Source organism: Pleurodeles waltl, chromosome 4_1 (genome assembly GCF_031143425.1).
Source record: "Pleurodeles waltl isolate 20211129_DDA chromosome 4_1, aPleWal1.hap1.20221129, whole genome shotgun sequence".
Lineage (NCBI taxonomy): Eukaryota > Metazoa > Chordata > Amphibia > Caudata > Salamandridae > Pleurodeles > Pleurodeles waltl.
Window position 1 is genome coordinate 436,717,255 of NC_090442.1, and position 22,656 is coordinate 436,739,910.

Consider the following 22,656-nt stretch of genomic DNA (forward strand, 5'->3'; position numbering starts at 1 on the left):
TTTCGACACCAAAATGACAAAAAGTCAATCAGTAGAGGCAGAGTTTAAACTTTTTTAGTAAAATCTAGCATCTAAAATATCAAAGTGCCAACACCGGACACCTAGTCGCCTGGTCGGCAATTACCTTTGGACTTAGAAGAATTTTCAAGAATCTTTTTCAAAAAAGTAAAGTTTAGAAGGGCAAAGTGGCAGGTGGTGTCCTAGGAGGGTATGTCCTCATCAGGGAGCCTCCGGACAAAGTCTCAGAGAGGATTTCCACATTCGGATGCAGTCACTTTTTTTGGAAGTTGAAAAACTCCAGCAAGATAAGGCATGAGGTTGAAGCTAAAGACAGTTCCTGGAGGTCAGATACCTCTTTGGTGAGGGACCACTGAGCAGGATTTGATACTGCGAAGAAGACCATGATGGGAGCAGCCGCAAAGTCAGCCTGACTGGCAATGCACCTAGGGCGGATTGAAGAGCAGGATGTTCCCGTTCTTCCCTAGGTTCTCAGAGCAGCTTCAAGCCAAATATTTTCCCAAGTTTGGGATTTTGCCTATCTTGGTACCTTTAGAATCACAACCAAGGGTCCAGGTCTGGTTTGCAGGACTTGAGCGTTGAGAACTCACTCAGGCTTGGTCCAAGTGCGGATTAAAGATGGTGGGAGACTTTTAAGTCACTGTGACTTTGACAAGGAGGCCAGCAAACTAGCCCTTGGAGTGACTCCGGTAGTCCTGAGTTCAGGTGAAGATGCAAGACTCAAACAGCAGTGCTGGCCTCTGAGGATTCACAGCAGGTTCTAGGCAGCAAAACAGTCCTGTAAGATACAGGAAAGCAGTCTTGTGGAGCACCCAGTAGGCCACAGCTGCGGCAGTCCTCTGACAGTGTATCCACAGGTCCAGAAAGTAAGCTAAAGAGAGGGTCTGAGGGCCCTATTTGTTATATCTGGTGCCTTCTTTGAAGTTGGGAGAAGTTTCTAGAGGATTCTCTTTGAAATGCTTAGAATTTCCAGATTGCCATGCCCTGCCTCCAAGATGGCTGCAAAGTCAATGCAGCAGTGGCAAGCCCTTGTTTAAAGGGAGAACACAGCCTATTCAGCTGGAATACACAAAGTCTAACTGTCAGTAACACATAGCCATGGGACATGGGGGAGGATGTAGGCATCAAATGGTTAAGGGAAGGAAAATCTCAACTTTCTAAAAGTGCATTTTCAAAATTGTAATTTAAAATCTGACTTCACAATTAAAGAGGCTTTTCAAATACAATTTCATAGATACCACTCATCCAAATCAAAAGTTAGCACTTATTAAATGTAATAAGGCAACCCAATGTTATCCTATGGAACAGATAGGCCTGCAGTACTGAAAAATTAATTTAAGAGTTGTTCTCTACCAAGACATGTGAAACATAAAAGTACATGTCCAACCTTTTATTTATAATGCATCTTGCCCTGTGGGTTACCTAGGGCCTACCTGAGGGGTGGCACATGCAATAAGGTTATAATGCCTAGTCGAATTAGCAGTTTAAATCTGTACTCAGGCTGCAATGGCAGATCTGGGACATGTTTTAATGGGCTACTTAAGTAGGTGGCACAATATTTGCTGCAGGCACACTAAGTGCATTTAATTGTAGGCCCTAGGTATATCAGGTGTAAACCAATTTAACCATTTTTAAGGGAGTGAGCACAAGCACTATACCACTGGTTGGTAAAGGTAAGGTTCACAGAGTCCTAAGACAAACAAAAATGAATTTCAGCAGAATAAAATGGTGGTAAGAAGGCAAAATGTTTTGTGGGATGACCACCTTAAGGCGACAAGTCTAACAGTTCTCCTTTGAAACCTGGATAAAATAGGATAGGTTCCCCTGGTGCTGTACCCATTGAGACTTCAGGTTTCACAGCACAGCCTCCATATCCTACCTGGCATAGTTTAAGAAAATGATCCAGGATGCTAAGAGGTCCACAAGCTTCAGAAACACTCTCACCCAGGACCAAGGCTGAACTGTCAGAACCATAGCTTGAATGGCCTAGACTCATGGTGGAGGAAAGGTCCGAAACTGAACTATATCCAGGATGTCTCCAATAAAAGGGAGCCTCTGTGAGGGAGTTGGGTGTGACTTCAGCAAGTTGATAGTGAACTCTAGTGAGGGCAGGAGGTTAATCGTCATATAGAGGTGGCCGACGACGGACTGTGGCGAGCCCGCCTTCAACAGTCAGTACTCGAAGTAGGAGAAAACTGAAATCCCCAACCTCAGATGGAGTGCTGCCACCACAGCCATCACTTTATGGAACATCGAGAGCACTGGTAATGCAGAAGGGGGTTTGGCATATTGAAAATGCGCTTGGTCTTCACTGAACCTCAAGTAGTGTCTGTGGGACTGCAGAACAGGTACATAATAGCAGGCACTATGCAGATCCAAAGCCTCTATCCAGTCATTTGGACTCAGGGGATAAGAAACCTGGGCCAGGCAGCATTATTAAGTTGTCCTTCTCCAAAAAGGCATTTAAAGGCGAAGATCTAAAATAGGATGAAGACCTCTGTCATTTAGGAGAAGGAAACAGCAGGACCTCTGTCTGTAGCTCCTTTGTCCAAAACTCCTACACCTTTTGGAGTAGGATGGACAGGTGAACTTCTGAAAGATGCTCTGATGTGGGGAGGAAGTGCAACAGACCTAAAAGCAATGAGAGGTTGCAGCCCTATTGAACTATGTGCAGGACCCACCTTTTGGATGTTATCATCTGCTACCTGTGGAGGAAATGTCTGACCCTGCCTCCCACAGGGTGGTTGTGTGCCACTAACAGCAATCTAAAATGACTTGCAGGCTGTTGCAGCAGGGGAGGGGACTGGGAAGTGCAGTGTCCCGCTGGCCTGGGCATTGTCTGCTTGATCTTCACCCGCACTCTGAAAGTAATGGGGTTGATCACATCCAAGCATGCCACTTAAGCCCAAAGGTAGTACCAACTTCTCTGCCCAAGCAGTCAGTTGTGTCCAGTCACGACCAGATGATGTACTTCTCAGCATTCTACCATCCTGGATGGTTTGAGCGAGGTTGGCACAAAGCTCCTAGGGAAATGACGACAAGATCTTGACAGCTATGTCGCCTAAAGCTGGGGTATGTCTCCTCAACAAACAGCTAGCACTGACTGATTGGAGGGCTAAGTTTGCAGAGGAACACATCCGCTATCTGAAAGTCTCAATTAGTTATGACTTTCTGTCAGGATTCGCCACGAAGGCAGAATGAGGGTTCACCATACTGGTGAAAGCCTGAGTCTTTCTGGTATAGAATTTTGTGTTGAAAATTCAGGATTGCCTGTTGCTGGTCTGTGGCGTCTTACAGCGTACCTGTTCACTGGTGGGCAGGAATTGGGCTTACACTTGGTGCCCATAAGGGTGTCAGTCATTGCTTTGCTAAATAAAAGTAAAGGTTCAGAGGACGTTTGTCACAGTTGCAAAACTTCTGTAAGTACATTAGTTTGTTACTTCTATAGTTGGCAGTTGTACATCCAATATCTGCGCTGAACGTCTCATTACCACACACTGTAAAAAAGGCACTCTCTTCTAGTGTCCAGAAGAGTGTCCAGCCCACTATCCTCTAGCAAGTCTATGTAGAAATTGTCATCATTATAATGTTTAGGGAAATATTCCCCCTCATCTTTACTGTCATCTCCAAATGCTTGCTCTAATCAGAGTCTTTTCTGAAAAACTGTTGAAGCTATGGTGTGCAGCTCCAAGGCAAAGGCATGGTCTGTCAAAGTCTCATTCGACTGTGGTCTGATTCTTTGGTACAGCTTTGGAACATGACCTCGGTAAATGCTGGTTAGGAAGTCAGTCCTTGCATTAGAGCATAACATGAGGCCAGTTCCTGAGGCACAGACAGCACCGAGGGTGTGCCTCAGAGGTAACCTGAATGAAGGCCTCCAACATTCCTTGAGGCTCAAATTTGCACCAGAGGGAGGCGGAAGAGTGCCAGAAATGTGCAATAGGTCCTAATGAAAGGTGGCAATTTTTTGAGACTTCACTGATAGACCCAGAAATTTAGGGTGCATCAGCTGTGGAATCTGTTAATTGGTGTGGGACAAGGGAGCAAGACAATGAGGTACCCTGACTTTTATTTGACAGTGACAGGACTGATAAGAATCGCACTGAGCCTTCTTGTGCTTCTGCTTCGTCTTACTGAAAGACTTAAACCATGTAGGAAATGTCTTTACTGGTTGAGGCAGGTGAAATCCTACTCAAGCAGCCACTGTAATTCTTGTTTGAAACACATGTAGCCCAATTTAACCTGGGCTTAATCGTCAGTTAGCTTGGCACAAAAGCGGTCAGGCTTAACTTAAAGGTAATGTGTATTTATGCAGCACTTCAGATAGCAATAAACTGAAAACACAACACCAGAAAAATACTACACCACTTCAGAAAAATTGAGTACATTCTAATAAGTTATTTGACAAAATTCTAATCAGTAGAGCCAGAAATATGCAATTTAAAAACATTTGGGGAAAAATAGTGCTTGAAAGCGCAAAGTGCCAACTGTGGTTATCTGGTCATGCTGGACCGGGGCAAAGTCACTAGTTCAGGCTGACCTCAATGGAGCGCAAGCAGTATACAGGGATCAGGTTAGGCCCGCTAAACAAAGTACTTTAAATCCTGGTTGCAAGGTCCTGTGTAGAAAATGTGTTGCACAGTGGTGAGTACAGGCTGTGATGCCAGGTTTCTGTTCTGCACTCCCACAGACACTACTTGCGGTTCAGTGTGGGCTGAGAGCATTTTCAATGTACCTTGCTCCCCCTTCTGCATTACCAGTGACCTTGATGTTCCAGAAAGTGGTGACTGCGGTGGTAGCATTCCAACGGAGGTTGGGGATTTCAGTTTTCTCCTACTTTGAGTACAGACTGTTGAACTTAATTGAGGATGCGCTGCGGAGCAACTGTTACGAGCAGCTTTGGGGCTGCAATGCAAGTTCCTGCATAAAGGATGCATCTTGCAGCAGCAGTTCAGAGGAGCAGCTAGACTTCAATGTAAGGTCCTGTGTTGAGGATGTGTCACGCAACAGCAGTTCAGAGGAGCTGGGAGATCCTGAATCAGAGATGTCTTGCAGTGGCTGTTCTATTGCAGGTGCCAAGGCGATGCATCACACTGTGTTGGTTCTACAAGGACCACAGATGTGCTGGAGTAGCATTTTCAGGCCCACTTCTACAGGTTCATGACAGGGTAGCACCACTTTGGGGTAGGGAGGCAAGACTCACAGTAGACAGAGTCCAAGTGTTGGGTTCAAAATAGTTTCAGCTTTTTCTGTCCCTGAGTTTCTCATCAGGAGGACAGCCAACTAGCCCTTGGAGTCACTCTGATGGTCCTCGGTTCAAGATGCAGCTTCAGTTCTTTTCACTCAGACAGCAGGACAGGAGAAGAACAGGGCTGCAGAGTAGCAGCCCTTGTTGCGTCTCCCACAGAATTCCAAGTCGTCCAAAGGGGTACTGAATTGTTGGGTATGATGGTCCACTATATATCCTTGGTGTCAGCTTTGAAGTAGGAGACCTTTCTAGAGGGTTCCACCTCAAAGGTGTTTGGAATTTTCTGCCTCCCTACCCCGACCGCAGCTTTTCTTGGGGCACAAAAGTCTAGTGTGAAACCTTTTGTTAGCATGCTGAGGCATGGTCCTTGTAATGTGAAAGTGTGGTAGGTGACAAGTCTGCCCCCTATCAAGTCAGATATGGCTTATCCTGCCAACACTTATTCCCTCTTTGTTTGTCCGTCTAGGAGCGATACACAAAGACCAACTGACAGCCACATCTAGTCATGTGACCCCAGAATACAAGGTGTAGGCACCAAATGGTTGGGAAAAGAAAATGCCCACCTTCTTATAGTTCTTTAGAGACCAAACTCAACTTCTCTACTTGCTCCCAAATGAAAGTTATCACTTATTAAATGTAATAAGGTAACCCAATGTTATCCAATTGAAAAGGTATGCCTCACAGTAATTAAAAATACATTTAAGAGTTTTTCACTGCCAGGACATGTAAAAGTTAAAAGTACATGTTCAACTTCTTAAATACACTGCACCCTAACCGACAGGCTGTTTAGGACCTACCCTAGGGATGACCTATATGTATTAAAAAGTTTCGTTTAGGTTTGGCAAAAGGTTTACTTTTTCCAGGTCGAAATGGCAGTTTAAAAATGCACACACAGCTTGCTTGAGGCATGTTTGAAAGGGCTACCTAAGTGGGTGGTACAATTATTGCTGTAGGCCCACTAGTAGCATTTCGTTTATAAGCCCTGGGTATATGCATTACCACTAAGGAATTACGAGCAAATTAAATATGCCAATTGGGTATAAGCCAAGTTTACAATGTTTAAACGAGAAGGTACTTTAGCATTGGTAAGAAGTGGTAAAGTGTGCAGAGTTCTAAAGCCAAACATTTCAGGACAAACAGGAGGAGTATGCCAAAATGTTTGGGGTAAAACCACCCTAAGGCTGACAGATTTAACAGATCATGACTAAGACCTGTTGCAAGAACAGTCTCAAGAACAAGAATGAGTCCACATTCTTGACTTCGAGGAGAGCAACATTTCTAAGACACTCTTCTATATTCATGACATGCAATTTGCTTTGTGCCCATGGATCTCCATCGGGTTCATAAGGAAACACTTCTCATAGGACTTGGAGTGGTGTGCCGAACTTAGACACCAGAGGCAAATCTTATGGGGATATGCAACGACACTTGTTTGTGACAGTCCCTACAACCCTGTAGTTTTAGGAGAAGATAATGGTGTCTTGCACACTGGACAACAGAATCTTACAAGAAAAAACTTGTCAGAGATGAGGAAAAGTTGGGAGCGAGTTCTGGCTATGCATACAAAGGCTTAGAACGAAATGAAGAGATATTGATGGGTAGTGGTAGCGCTTGTATGCAGCTACACTGTCACTTTTGAGGGTGGAATGAAGTCAACATTCCCTGGGCAGAATGAAGGGCTTGTTCTTTAGAACTATGAATGAACTAAACTGGCCCCTTTTGTATTTTCTGAAGTCTGTGGCTTTGTAAAACAGTAATCGTTGGAAGCACAGCATATGCGTAGTACAGCCAGAAAAGAACGATAGCCATATTGAGCAAAACTATCAATGATGGATACAAGAACATGCAGATGTCTTTTGCTTGCTTAATTTACAAATTAATATTTTTACCACCAGAGATCTGCAGCCAGATATGTTGTTGCTGCGACAAATAAATGATCAGGTCCTGCGCTATGCTATGGCACTGAAATGAGAAAAAAGTGGAACAGAATGAATAGCTGGCTCTAGGTGTAACATCACCAAAAAGCCTGCTGAAACAGTTTTCTGAACACTTTGAAAGTTCAGCTGTTCCGCTAGACAATGTGAGCATATATGTGAATAATCTTCACCCTAAAATATGTTAAGCGTTTATCCACTAGCTGAGAAAGGAACTGAGACTGTAACAACAGAATTTGATCCTTCTAGGTTCATCAGCTGGGTTTTTTGGAAATGAGCTGGAAACCACTGTATCTGTTGAGTTCCCATACTAAGGGAGGGAGCAATACGAGTAGATCTGTGATTGCCAACAGTGTGACCCATCACCAATTTGGATTATTGTGATTTTTTCATTGCTATGTGCCCTGTTAATGAGGCAATCAACAGAGAAGGAGAATAACAAGGGGGGCAGAAAGCACTGTGCTTAGCATCTCTTTGATAACATTCTAGGAGGAATGGTTATTCCCCCAGATAATGGCCATAGGATTCTTGATCCAACAAATAGCATGTTCTTGAATCTAGGACTCAGTCAAATTTTGCCCTAGAAATTGCTAACTCACTTGATTGAATGTTTTCTCAGGCTTAAAAGCAAGCAGTAATACTGGGATGCCGCTTCTGTGTACAATGTCAATAACATGCAGTATTTTTTTTTAAAGCTTGCCTCCACTGCTTCTCCCGGGTAAAAAAAAAAAAAAAAAAAACAAGACTGATCATGGTCTACTAAGTCAGGGGGTGTGGAAGACTTATTCGAGATGTCAAGATACTGGGGTAGATTTTTGCATCTACATTCAAAGGTGAAATTGGCCTTCATGAGCTACATAATGTGTTATGTTTTCCAGGTTTAACTGTAAAGGTGATCATGGCTTCACTCATAAAAAGACCTATTGATCCAGTATTTGGGAATGAAGTAAACAACCTATCCAAATGTGGAGCTGGGTAGTTACATTAAATTTTATAAAACCTAAGTGGGAACCTGTCTGGGCCTGGAGATTTATCAACTTGATGGCTATGCTCTGAATCACTTCTTCCAGGGTTGTTGGGAGATCTAAATGTGTGGCACGTTCAGAAGTGAGAGCAGACATTGTGCATTTGTCAAGGTAACCCTCTATTTGTGTTGGGAAAACATGGTCAGCTGTGTATAACTCATTACAGGTGGCACCAAAGAATTTTAATACATTCCTGTTTGCTCTGTGTTGGTTGCCTGCTGAGTCTTTCACCCCATTAACTTATCACTTGCTTTTGTAGCTCACAATTTACAAGCCAATAACCTGCCCACATTGCTGCCGCCACTAAAATGTTTCAGCTTAAAACTCAGTGCGTACTGCACCACATCCATGTCTTATACCCATAAATGGGTCCTGGGAAGTTTTTTTTCTAAATAGATTTTATTCAAGAGATAATACAGCTTGACATATGTTCTTTATGAAGCTAAGTAAAATGACTGGTGTCAGGGTGTTGAGTCCTCCAAGTGTTAACCAGTGCCACGGCAGACAGGTACTCTCTTCCCTCTAATGCGATTGCTCTGGTTTGTGTTAACATCAGTGTGGCTTTGTCTTAGTCCATAACTAAAGAGACCTAGGGCCTGATCTGGAGTTTGGTGGATGGGATTACTCAGTCACAAACGTGATGGATATCCCGCCTGCCGTACTGCAATTCCATTTTATCCTATGGAAATCGTAATACGGGGGACGGGATAGCCTCACATTTGTGACAAAGTAACCTGTCTGCCAAATTCTAAATTAGGCCCCAAATCTCCAATTATCGAATCTTCTGAGTTCCCCTCTAATATGTTTTAGAAAATGCCTACTTCAGAGTATTAAGTATACAATGTTAGCTAGTGTGTGCATTGTTGACATGCATTTTAAGTTTAATCATGATGACAGGGCCAGCACTGAGTAAAGTTACCTCCAGAGTTTCACACTGTGTGTTCCAGCTTACCAGGATCGTCAACCATGCTGTTTTGCTGGTGTTCAAAGGGAACAAAAGTTCCAGGATCATCCTGGATTTAAGGTGACCGCAGGTCTGGCACATGGGAGGGATTTTTGTGCCTTGGGGGGCTGGAAGAAATCAAAATGAAATTGTGAAAAAATTCCATAACCTGCCATTTCCTACAACTTCTAGTCTAAGTCTGAAATTACAAAGGCCAATAGAGGGCTTCTTCTAGTCCAGAAAAAAACTGGCTGTGCCAGAGACACACATTTCTCACAAGCTATTGGCCAGGTACCCCACTGGCAAGAACAATATGTGAAACACATTTCCATCATATCATTGGAGCTGAGTAGGGCCGAAATGTTTAGTCTGGTTTGGGGATATGGAAGCAAATTTTGAGGTTTGCAAAGAATTCTCGGTAACAGAACCTAGTGAGAGCGCCACAAGTTACCCCATCCTGGGTTCCTGCAGGTGTCTAGTTTAAAAAAAATGCACATGTGTGGTAGGTTTTCCTAGGTGTCGGCTGAGATAGAGATCAAAATCCACAGCTAGGCACTTTCCAAAAAACATGTCAGCTTTCAATGTAAATATTTGAAGTGTCCTTGTTGACTTTTGGGGCGTTTCAGGTTGCGGGCACTAGGCCTACCACCACAAGTGAGGTACCATTTTTATTGGGACACTAGGGGGAATGCTGGGTAGAAGGAAATGTGTGGCTCCTCTCATATTCCAGAACTTTCTATCACCGAAATGTGAGGAAAAAGTGTTTTTTTGCCAAATTTTGAGGTTTGCGAAGGATTCTGGGTAGCAGAACCTGGTGAGAGCTCCATAAGTCACTGCATCCTAGATTCTCCTTGGTGTCTAGTTTAAAAAAATGCACAGGTTCGGTAGGTTTCCCTAGGTGCCGGCTGAGCGAGAGGCCAAAGTTCACATCTAGGCACTTTCCAAAAAACATGTCAGATTTCAGTGTAAAAATGTGATGCGTCCATGTTGCGTTTCCTGTCACGCGGGAACTAGGCCTTCCCACACAAGTAAGGTACCATTTTTATCGGGAGACTTGGGGAACACAGAATAAAAGAACAAGTGTTATTGCCACTTGTCTTTCGCTTCATTTTTTCCTTCTAATTGTAAGACAGTGTGTAAAAAAGACGTCTGTTTGAGAAATGCCCTGTAATTCACATGCTAGTATGGGGACCCCGGAATTCAGAGATGTGCAAATAACCACTGCTTCTCAACACATTATCTTTTACCCATTTTGGAAATACAAAGGTTTCCTTGATACCTATTTTTCACTCTTTATATTTTACAAAATGGATTGCTTATATTCGGTATACAATGAAAACACATTACAAGGTGCAGCTCATTTATTGGCTCTGGGTACCTACGGTTCTTGATGAACCTACAAGCCCTATATATCTCCACAACCAGAGGAGTCCAGCAGACATAACGGTATATTGTTTTAAAAAATCTGCCATAGCTGGAAAAAGGTATAGAAGAAAATTCGGACAGAAATGGCTCTTTTGTTCACCACAATTTCAATATTTTTTCATTTTAGCTGTTGCTTTCTGTAGGAAAACCTTGAAAGATCTACACAAATGACCCCTTGCTGAATTCAGAATTTTGTCTACCTTTCAGAAATGTTCAGCTGTCCGGGATCCAGCATTGGTTTCACACCCCTTTCTGTCACTAATTGGAAGGAGGCTGAAAGCACAAAATATCAAAAATAGGATATGTGCCAGTAAAATGCCAAAATTGTGTTGAAAAATGTGGTTTTCTGATTCAAGTCTGCCTATTCCTGAAAGCTGGGAAGATGGTGATTTTAGCACCGCAAACCCTTTGTTGATGTCATTTTCAGGAAAAAAACAACATGCTTTCTTCTGCAGCCATTTATTCCCATTTTTCTGAAAAGAAAATGTTTTAGCTGTATTTTTGTTAATTTCTTGGTCTCCTCCAGGGAAATCCACAAACTCTGGGTACCCTTAGAATCCCTAGGATGAAAAACAGGGAGCAAATGTGGCGTGGGTAGCTTATGTGGACAAAAAGTTATGAGGGTCTAAGCACGAACTACCCCAAACAGCCAAAAAAAGGCTTGGCACAGGAGGGGGAAAAGGCCTGGCAGAGAAGGAGTTAAGAGGCTGTAGGCTCACCTGTTCAAACTGTCCTTACTTTGTTATCAAAGGCCAGTCCTCAGAATTTGCATGTACTGTATGACTTAGAGTAGACAAGCTAGGACAAGCTATCTTTTTCCTCTCAGCTTTTTCGCAACTTGTTACAATCACATTTGACCATTCTTTCCATTGTGAAATTATGTTTCAGGTGTTGTATCAACATTGAGAAAAAGTCTTCCTGCTTTACTATTGAAAAACCGCTCGAAACTCAATCAATAAAATAATTGCAGGTGGCTCTCCATTGCACACTGAAAATACATGAGCTATACAGAAAAAGATATACGGTATTGTGGGAGGTTGCTGCTTCTCGTCCATAAAACCATTAAGGATGATAAATGCTGAAATCTTGTTGTTCTCATATCATACAGAACAAATTGACAAACGAGGAGATCAAAGCAAAGGTCTAGGCCTAGTGCCAGAAGCAGAAAAAAGGAACAAGTATAGCAGCATAAAGTTCAATCAATCAAATCAGTCAGGTTCTTGTAGAGCGTGACTAATCAATCATAAGGGTTTCAAGGCGGGAGGGAGTAGGAGATCAGTCTAAGAGCCAGGTCTTGAGGTCCTTTCTGAATTGGGGTAGTGAGGGTGATTGCCTGAGGGTTAGTGGGAGAGCAATCCAGGTATTTGCAGCGAGGTAAGAGAAGGATCTTCCTCTAGCTGAGTTCCTGCGTATCCTTGGGATTGTGGTGAGAACCAGTTGGACGGAGCAGAGGTGTCTGGTGGGCATGTGGAAGGTCAGGTGGTGGTTGAGATATGCAGGTTCGATGTTGTGGGGGCCTTGTAGGCATGCATGAGGAGCTTGAAGGTGATTATTTTGCTGATCAGGAGCCAGTGAAGGTCTCTCAGGTGCCTGGAGATGTGGCTTCAGAGGAGGGTGTCCAGGATGAGTCTGGCCGGGCGTTCTGGATTCTCTTTAGTTTCTTTTGGATTGTTTGGGTAGTGCCGGCATAGAGTGTGTTGCCATAATCTACCTTGCTGCTGATGAGCACCTGGGTGACTGTTCCCTGGCCTCGACCAGGATCCATTTGAACTTCTTTCAGAGTAGGTGAGTGTGTGGAAACATGAGGATGCGATGGCGTTGACTTGGCAGTTCATTGAGAGCGAAGAGGTGAGAATTATACAGAGGTTGCATGAGTGGTCGGTGGATGTGGTGGGGGGGTCCGATAGCTGATGGCCACCAGGAGTCGTCCCAGGCGGCGGGGGTAGAATCCAGGATGAGGACCTCGGTTTTTTCAGCATTGAGTTTCAGGCAGCTGTCTTTTTTCCAAGCGGGGGCTGCCTTCATTCCGTTGTGAAAATTGCTTTTTGGGGTTGAAGGCTTGTCAGTGAGGGAGAGGATCAGCTGGATGTCGTCGGTGTTGGAGAGGATGTTGAACCTGTGGTTTCTGATGATGTCTGTGTGTGCAGCCATGTAGATGTTGAAGAGGGTGGGGCTTAGAGAGGAGCTCTGAGGAATTCCCCAACTGATCTCTGTTGGTTTAGAGGAGATTGGTGGGAGCCTGACTCTCTGGTTTCGGCTGGTGAGGAATAAGCAGATCCACTCTAAGGCTTTGTCGCGGATGCCAGCATTGTGGAGTCTAGTGGAGAGGGCGTGGTGGGAGACAGTGTTGAAGGAGGATGAGGTTGTGGTTTTGCCTCCGTCGAGGAGAGGGCACATGTCATCTATTGCTGCGAGGAGTTCGGTCTCGGTGCTGTGGTTGCTTCTGAAGTCTGATTGGTAGCAGTCCAAGGCGTCGTTGGTTTAGATGAATTTGGTGAGTTGAGTGTTGATGGCCTTCTCAATGACTTTGGCTGAGAAGGGGAGCAGCAAGATGGGTCTGTAGTTCTTGAGGTCCTTCAGGTCGGCAGAAGGTTGATTTCAATGCAGTCTTCTGGGAAGTTAGCTGACTCGATGGAGTAGTTTATGTTGGGGCATAGTTTGGGGGCAATGGTGGTGTCGTCTTGGTTGAAGATGTGGTGGAGGCATGGGTCAGAGGGAGCTCTGGAGTGGATGGTCTGAATGACCTTTAGGTGTCGCCAGTGGAAAGATTGGTCCAGTTGAGCAATGTTGAATGGGAACTGGAGCCATTGGGTGCTGTGCTTGTAGGTGGGGTGGGTGGGTCTTGGGTTGTGAAGCGGTCATAGATGTCTAAGATCTTGCAATGGAAGAAGGTGGCAAGGTTGTTGCAGAGGTCTTGGGATGATCTTTTAATGTTGTAAATAGAGTAGAGATCATGGATTAATAAACCTGAAGGATTAATGCAACCATTCAATGCCATAATGAGAGCAAAAAAGTAAAAAGAGTGCAATCATCAAGTTTGTGTCCTGGAATGTTGAAGGTCTAAGATAAAAATAGTATTGTGACTAAAATGTGGGAACAAAATGAGCTGGAAATAGTGATGTTTCAGGCAACACAGTAACTTGGACAAACGTTTCTTAGGACAGCGGTGTTAGAAACAAATAATTCACACAGGGTTTATTACAGGCACAAGGGAAGGTCTTCATGCTATATAAAATTAGACCCATTGAGTTGTATAACAATAAATACCTGAACCAAGATGCCCCAAAGAGTGAATGTGAACTTTACAAATTCAAGTGTTAAGGTAGGTTTGAAAAAGCATGCCCGTCCAGGCTGATAAAACATAGATGGATTGATGATGGGAGACAGAGCTATGATTTTTATCATATATTCTTCATAGCAACCTTCAGACAGAGTTCCAGTAAGTTGTTGACAACTACTTGCAGAAGGCAACCTGTGATTATCTAGTGAGAGACAGCGACTTTGGAACAGTAATTAACATGCCAGTATGAAGGGTGTGACAAGGGTGTGGGGGCGGATACCCTCCTGGCTGGAGAAATTTACAGAGGGAATGAGCCTGCTCAACACTTAGACATTAGGAAGCAATGGACTTCTCAATCTATTTGCAGTGCATGCTTCATTTCTCATATGATCATTCCTATTTTGTAGCTGTAGATGCTCCCTTGTTTCAAGAGCCATCTAAACAGATACATGTCAGGCAGTAACATTTAATGGCAGTGCATCCACTAGACAGATTCAGATTACAAATGTAGAGCAAATGTTGGAGAGGTTCTTTGCACTGAAGAAGGACTAAATGGCATTGGTGACCTTTGGCGTTATGGAATTAAAAGTATTCCATATAGAAAGGTTTTGAATGGCCCGATTAAAGAACATATTATACACTACATACTAAAGAAATTACTGCATAAGAATGGAAAAGGTTGGGGCTAGGTGGTATGAAACACCAGTCTATCCCAGATTTCAGGTGGAACACTGCTACACACTTTTAAAGTTATCTCATCAAACACTCATTCTGAAAGGAGCTATACATAAAGTTATCAGATGTTCTAAGTTCGGAACTCACATTTTGTCCAAAGTTATCATGCCAAAGGATCTACCTAAATATAGAAGTGACTAAGTGCATCAAATATTTGCTAAAACACTTTTGACAGTGAAAAGAATATGGAAAGAAGTGAAATAAAAATAGCAATGCTCTCCACAAGGGGGAAATGGTTGAAAAGGTTTGTACATTGTATACACAATAAAAATACAATCTATCATTAAAGTGTTCAAACAAAATTATATTTTGGGTTCCTTGTATGAGGTGCTATTAACTTGAGTTGACATTACAGCAGGATAGAACTGGAAACTGAGTGAATTGTTGACACAACTATAAATTCATTATGCAGGGTCACAGGAACAAATTTGGATTGGAATGTGATCTAGTTATAATTCCTCTGCCACATAATTTTGCTAGGACACTTGGTTTTTATAGGACGTTGTTACAGTAAAGAGCAAGCATTTAACACAAACAAGAGTGGAATGCAAAACTCATATATCCATAGTGATTCTTTGCCATATTGATTATATTTAGCCTACTCTCTATCTCAACTTTATAAGTGAAGACAGGGTATCACTAACCAGAGGCTGTGGACAACTGTTCATGAGAATAAAACTTCAGAGAAAAGGGCAAAGTTGCATTTCAGTACAATGTGTAGGTTGCATAGCTATGTTCTTGATATCTCTATGAATCATTTAAGGGTAAATGGCCAACACAGTGATTCATTGCTCTGACATGCAGGAAAAAATCTTTTTGAAGGAGGACCTGGCTTTGTCCACCAAAGTGAGTGGTTCCACAAGTGTTTTGTCTTTAGCAAAAATGCCCTAAAGCAACATCAACTGTGCATGGCATTTTGTCTTTGTAGTAGCTAGGTCTCCCTATAAAAGGCTGAATTTACCGTTCAGTTGTTATGTGCTTTCCAGTAATAACATAGTGTACATTTCCTAAACGATACTTGCACCCATTTTTCATGATCTTGTGAGAAAGAGGCTTTTGGGATGCTTTGATCCTATCTGTACATCTAAAGTATTGATCAGTACAAAGACTACATCACATTATTGATCGAGATTCTAGTTTGCAGAAGAAGGAACTTAAACCAAGAGATGGACACTTAGACTTTGCTTGCCAACTTAGAAGTGCAGCTGGCCTTGTGAGACCAGAACAACTGACCTACGATTGCATTGAACATAAGCGCTATTGTTCAAACATGTATGCAAGTGTGTACCATCTCTGAAAATCAAAACGGTTATAGTTTTTGCTGTGCAAGAATTATGTAGTGCTTAGAAGTAGCACAATTAGGGTAGGGTTGCTATACATGTATAACAGCAGTCATGCTGGAGTTATTTCTCCTACTCACACTTCTCATTAACACTGCAGCTACATAACTGTCTTCATTGTGATTAAAATGCATATCATGTCCTATTGACTAGGTTTTAAAAATAAATCTTTGAAATCTATTCCTTTTGTTCTAATGGTTTTGGGTGTATGATTCATTACCTAAAGAGGGTTTGGGGATCAACTAACTATACTTGTACAGCCTCATGGGACTATTCATTAAATCACATCTTGCTCAAATATTTGACTGTGGGTTGTGGGATGGTTGCAGAACAAATGGTTTTCTGATTTGGGTTGCCACACTGACTGAGCACTTGGTGCCAAGTGGTCTGGAAAATGAACTGTGTTTAAAGAAAATCTAGTAAATGTGTTACAGGGTGATCTCAGCTTTTCATGGTTTACCAGAAGGGTGATATTTCCTTGGGTTGGCCTGTGAAATACTACCCAATATTTCCTAGGATGAAATTGGTTGATCTAGACAATTGCAATCCTCAGAAGGTAATATTACAATGGGGACCTATTAGGGGCATTTATTACAGGCTGCTTAGTTGAATTCACCAAATTTTTCATAGTTTAGAGCCATATGGGAAAACATCTCCCTTTGAAATAATATTTAATCTTTTATCTCCTTTTCTTTTAAATGTACTCAAATGATTTATATTAGCCCAACTCATTGTATGCCAGGCCAAGAATTTCCCAAATTTCCCTGAGATTTCATACAGCTCAATCTAACTGCTAACCAGTTTCCTGATACTATCTGCTGTAATTCATTCCTCATAGTCAGTCTTTAAAAGCATTTAGCTCTAACACACAGGTTCTCAGTTCAGTTTCAAAACTATGGAGAGAAAATAATATTGTTTTCTCATCATGCAGACATTGTCTTACTCTAACTGTATGTTCTGTGATTAGACTTCTTAAGACCGCCTTAAAAGCATCCCAGATGACAAATATATTAGAGGAGTTTTTAATAAGCATGAAGTAATCCCCTGTTCTAAAATGTATATATACTCAACAAAATGTCCATAATGAAGTATACTCAGTTGAGGGAAACTCCATAAATAGAAGATTTAACCTGGCATTATTGAACTGTAACGTCTCTTTGATGATAGCCCTTGATATAAAATAATAAATTCTGGTAAACAAATAAAAATGTCCCACAAACGGTATATCCAGGATCCCCTCTGCTTAACAATAAACAGATAGTGCTTAAGCCAAGATTTTTTATTTAGTCTCAAAAAGCTCTTAGTCATTTTGATTATAACATATTATGGAAACCAGTTTGGATCGATCACTATCAGACAGTTACATTCCAATCCACTCAAAGGAAGCATGGCGCAGGAGAATTTGCTTTTTAGAGTTCAGTCTCAAGGAAACAAGCAGGGTAATCTGAACTAGGACTGTATATACTGGCCACCATGTACGTCTTATCCCTTGTGTTTAATATGGTTATTGCCCAAGGAACCGAACGGTGTTGATCTCCACAGAGTGACAAGGAAGAAGTAGGTGAGTGCTCTGGTGGGGATTGTAGGCTAAAAATGGCCTCTTCAGGATTGAGGGAGCAACGTTGGAAAGGAATGTCTCCCCCTTTACAGCGATGCCTCCTTCAAACAACTTTTTGCTTGCGGATCACGGATGCTACATGATCCACGAGCAGGAAGCCACTAGACAACAGGGAATATTTGATTCTGGGGGGTCGGCTTCTCTGGTATACGGCTCGACCCCCTCCCCCGATGGATGCCATACATTTTTTATTATGTGTGTTTTCCCATAGGGCCATATTTGGCACATATGGAGACCAAAACCTTCCCTCCAAAGGGAAAATAAATTGAGGGCATAATAACGGGGTGGGTCAACAATTCTGGGGGTACAAATGGTCATATTTGAATGTGTGTTCTCCCCAGGGAGCCACAATCACAACCCACACAGGAAAACATATTGTGTGCATAACGTGAGGGGGACAGCCCTTTTAGCATATAGGCTGATCCCTTGGGGCCATAGAGCTTTTATGAAATGTGTGCTATCACTTCCCAGGGGAAAAAACATGTTTTATAGGTGTAGAGGTGGTCTGCTCTTTTAGCAAATTCACAGGGCTGCTTGAGTCCATGGGGCATTTTTTAATTGAAGGGTTGTTTTCTTCCGGGGGTGTAATCACACCTGACTCCCCCGATACTCAATGACTCCCTCACTCAACTAATCAGACAACTCGAAACCATACAGAATGCACCTCAAAAAGGTTTACTGGCTCCCCATTTGCAAGTGAGCTATCTTCAAACTCCTCACGCACATATTCACAAGGCCTTACACAACACTGGCCCAGCACAGTCCATCAACCTCACCAGATTTCAGAAACCTTCTAGACACTTCCAAATCATACTCAGCACCAGAACCAGCAGTTACACCTTCTCTTACCTTGCTCCTACAGCCTGGAACTATCTGCCCCTACACATCAGAGCCACCTCTTTAATCGCTGAATCCTGCAAGAAGTTGGAGACTTGGCTCTTTAACTAGGCGAGTCCATGGCTCAGGCCAGGCTACTGCATCAGTGGCAAAATATCCTCCTGCAGGTTTGAAAAACACATAAAATTACACAGAACTCTGGTCCCAACACTAGCGAGAAGGGTCATTTTTGTGGCCTGCTTGCCATGTTCATCTTTCGTCAGAATGTGGTAGATGTTCTGATCACCGTATGACAAGTGAATTACAGTCAAAGCTCTGCACATAATGGTAGACCCAATATATGCCACGTTGTCACAGAGCACCCTGTGCGCCAAAAATGAACGTCTTAGTGCTTGTAGACATGCTCTTTAGGAAACATAGGCTAGTCTTCCCCAGTCTATTTTCCAGAGTTTCAAAGGTAGATATGCTTACTCAATTTGAGAAAACTAGGCTGTGGGGCATCCTCAGACAGCTGCCAATTCACATCAACAAACAGGAAGGACTTGGCGAACTTGCAAGTGGACTACCATTGACCTTGTTTTGATGTGTTCCTCTTGTAGTCAGTAGTCCCATCTACACAGGTGGGGCAGCATTTTTATAAGGACAAGTGGAGGTAAGCTGGGTGACAGGAATTTTGTAAACTCCTGCTGATTCCAGAAGTCTTCATCAGAGAAATGTATATGTGTGATTATAGGCCAAGTTTGGTGTGTGCTAAGCATTGTGGGTAAGAAAAGGTCATGGTATTCATACAGGTCACAAGACTGGTATCAAATGTCTGTGGGTGGTAGGTTTCCATGGGATGAGGCCAAACTTGGCCCCAAATACCGTAGTTACCCCTATCGCTGATGTTGCCACAATGCGCTATAGGGCCTTGTGTTGCGCTCTCATGGTTTACCCACGTAAGTGGTGTACCACTGTTATCGGGATATGGGTGGAAACCCCAAATGTTAGGAAATGTGTGGATCCCCAGCGATTTTGGAGCTGTCCTGCACAGTAATGTGAGGAAAATGTGAAATGTGTGTTTTAGGACACAGTTTGAGGTTTGCAGGGCACTGTAGGTTAAAAAAACTAAATTAAACAAAAAAAACATTATGGGCTCCACTCAGGGCACACAGCCCTGGACTCTCCCAGGTCTAGGTTTCAGAAATGTACGTGTGTGGTACATTTCCCTAGGTGCCAGCTGATCTAGAACCTAAGATCTAAGGGCTAGTCAGGTTGTTAAAAAAGTGTTGGTTTTGAGTGGGAAAATTTGATCAGTCCATGTTGTATTTTAGACCCTTTCCTGTATGGGCAGTAGGCCAATACGCACATGTGTTGTACCACTTTTAGCGGGAGACTTGGGAAAACTCTGGGTGGTAGGAAATGCGTGGCTCCCCATTGATTCCCAAATTGTGTGTTTTTATGGCAAATGTTGAGGTTTGCAGGGTATTGTGTGTAAAAAAACATCATGGGACTAACATAAGGCACACCACCTTGGACTCGCCTGTGTTTCTGGTTTTCAGAAATGTGCAGTTTGGGTAGGTTTCAAGGTTGCCAGCCCAAAGTACAGAGCTAAAGAAGTTGCAATAAAAGAGTATGGTTTGAATGAAAAAATTTGATCAGTCCATGTTGTATTTTTTTACCCTTTCCTGTTGTGGCAATTAGGCCCACCAACACAAATGAGGAACCATTTTCATTGGGAGACTTGTGCAAATATGGCGTGGTATGAAATCTGTGGCTCGCCGCAGATTCCAGAATGTTTCCTTACAGAAATGTGAGGGAAAAGTGTGTTTTTAGGCAAACTTTGAGGTACGCGTCACATTGTGGTTAATAAAAAGTAGTGGGATCCACACAAAGCATACTACCCTGGCTTCCCCTGGCTATCTAGGTTTTAGAAATGGTCCGGTTTGGTAGGTTCCCCAGAGTGCCAGCTGACCTTGTGCCCAAAATCCATGGCTATCCAAGTTGCAAAAAAAGGGTTGGTTTTAAGTGAAAAAAATTGACTGGTTGTGTTTTGGGCACTTTCTTGCCGCGGGCCAAAGGCCCACCCATACAAGTGAGGTACCGTTTAGGAAATATGTGCCTGCGCACAACGCCTCCCAATACCGCTTCCGCAGCAATCACAGCACAAACACTGCCTGATCGCAGCCACAGACGACATCCATACCTTCCTCGACCAAGGAGATACAGCAGCCCTGATCTTCCTCAACCTCTCAGCGGCCTTCAATTCTGTATCCCACCACACACTGATCAAAAGACTCGACCTCATAGGCATCCAAGGGGATGCACTTGGAGGGGGATCACCTCCTTCCTCACCAGAAGAACCCAGAGTATTCACCTACCTCCTTTCACCCCAGAACCAAAATACACCACCTGCAGAGTCCCCCAAGGATCATCCCTCACCCCCATGCTTAACACATATATGATCCCACAGCCTCAAGATAATTTTCTATGGAGACAATGCCCAACTCATCCTGTCCCTCACCGATGACGCCACCACCAAAACTAACTTCCAGAGTTGCATGACAAGCGTTGCTGACTGGATAAAAGAAAACTGCCTACAGCTAAACACAGACAAGAGTGAAGTTTGGATCATCAGCAAGAGCAGCAACACATGGAACGACTCTCGGTGGCCTCAGAACTAGGACCTGCATTCACTTCCTCCAAACACGTCAGAAACCTCTGAATCATCATTGAAAACTGGCTCACTGTGAAATCACAGACTAACACAGTCTCCTCCGCCTGCTTCTTTATTCTGCTTATGCTACGTAAGATCTTAAAGTGGCTATCCCAGCACAAGAGATGCACAATGACACAGGCCCTCATCAACCGTCGACTAGACTACAGCAGCAACACTCAATACATAGGAATCGCCTTGCAACTCCTACAAAGACTTCAGACCAGACAGAACGCCACAGCCACTCACCCTCAACCTTCCCTGATGATCCCACACTACACCTCAAGGGTGATTAGCTGCGCTTTACGAAACCTGTTTGATTAAGACTCCAGAACTTTCCTTCACAGAAATCTAAGAACAATGTGTGCTTTAGGCAAATTTTGAGGTTTGCAGGGCATTTTGGGTAAGATGAAATTTGAGGATCAACTCAAGATACACCACCCTGGACAACCCTGGGTGTCTAATTTTCAGAAATGGGTGGGTTTAGTAGGTTTGCCTGGGTTTCAGCTGAGCTTGGGCCCATTATCCACAGCTAGCAAACACAACTGGAGCACCTGCGATTCGCCCCTCGGGGACTGTGAGCTCTATACCTCTTCTGAACAATTTGTTGTAACACCGAATGAGTGATAACCTCACTATTGGTGTATTAGACATGAGAAGGCACTAGGGCAGTAAGCACCCCTGAGAGATTCCTTAAGTCTTTCAATGTTCTAGAGTACCTAGATAGGTGATAGCTTCCTGATGCGCATTGTCAATATCAATTAAGTGGGTAGCAGTGTAGGGATAGGAGATTCATATTTCTAATTGGAGCACCTGTCATCAAGGCTAAATTTCTGCTAGTGAATTTTGATTTGCTTGGACTGCAGCCTACAGTTATCTGTGAGTTACAATACTCAATAAAGGGCAAATGGTAAAAATATTCACTTAAATGTGCATGTATAGTTACCTGTCCTTAAATGAGTTTCATTAAAGCCAAAACAATTAAAAGATGGCAGCATATGCATGCTCATGAGTATGCAGTGATCTCTGAATAGTTTTATTAAATTAAAACATAGGAAAAGATGGGTGCCGATGCGTATGCCTACATGCACTCAGGAGGTCATTTTAGATTTTTTTCTAAAGTAATAAATTGTCCACATGATGTGCTGATGTGAAGTGACTTAACTGGCCAGATAGCAGTCTTGGGGCAGCTGCAAGATCACAAGATGTTTTGTCCTGGGATAGCAGAACTCCAAGAAATCTGAGGCTGGTCTGCATTACCAAATGCTCATGCTAGCTGCTCTTAGAGGTTCCCTGCTGCTGTAAAAGTTAGCACAGCATGAACCCAGCAAGTTGGCTGTCTTCAGTCACTTGATACCACTCTGCTCATGGCAACTCTACCATCTTCTGACTCACAAGGACATTTGTGTTGTCAAGGATCCAATAATCACAATTTTTCCATCTTCCATTCAACTAGCAGCTTCAGAAATATATCAAGGAGAGCTGATGAAATTTAAATTGCATTTTCTGCACAGACCACACTTCTTCATTGACATGGCGTCTAATTCCTGGCTTATTT

At 43.0% G+C, this 22,656-nt stretch overlaps 1 protein-coding gene across 8 annotated transcripts in view; it reads right to left on the bottom strand.

Moving 5' to 3' along the window:
• Positions 1-22,656, bottom strand: part of PCLO (piccolo presynaptic cytomatrix protein) — a 1,309,308-nt gene that overhangs the window by 704,872 nt on the left and 581,780 nt on the right. The gene's annotated exons all lie outside the window — the stretch shown is intronic.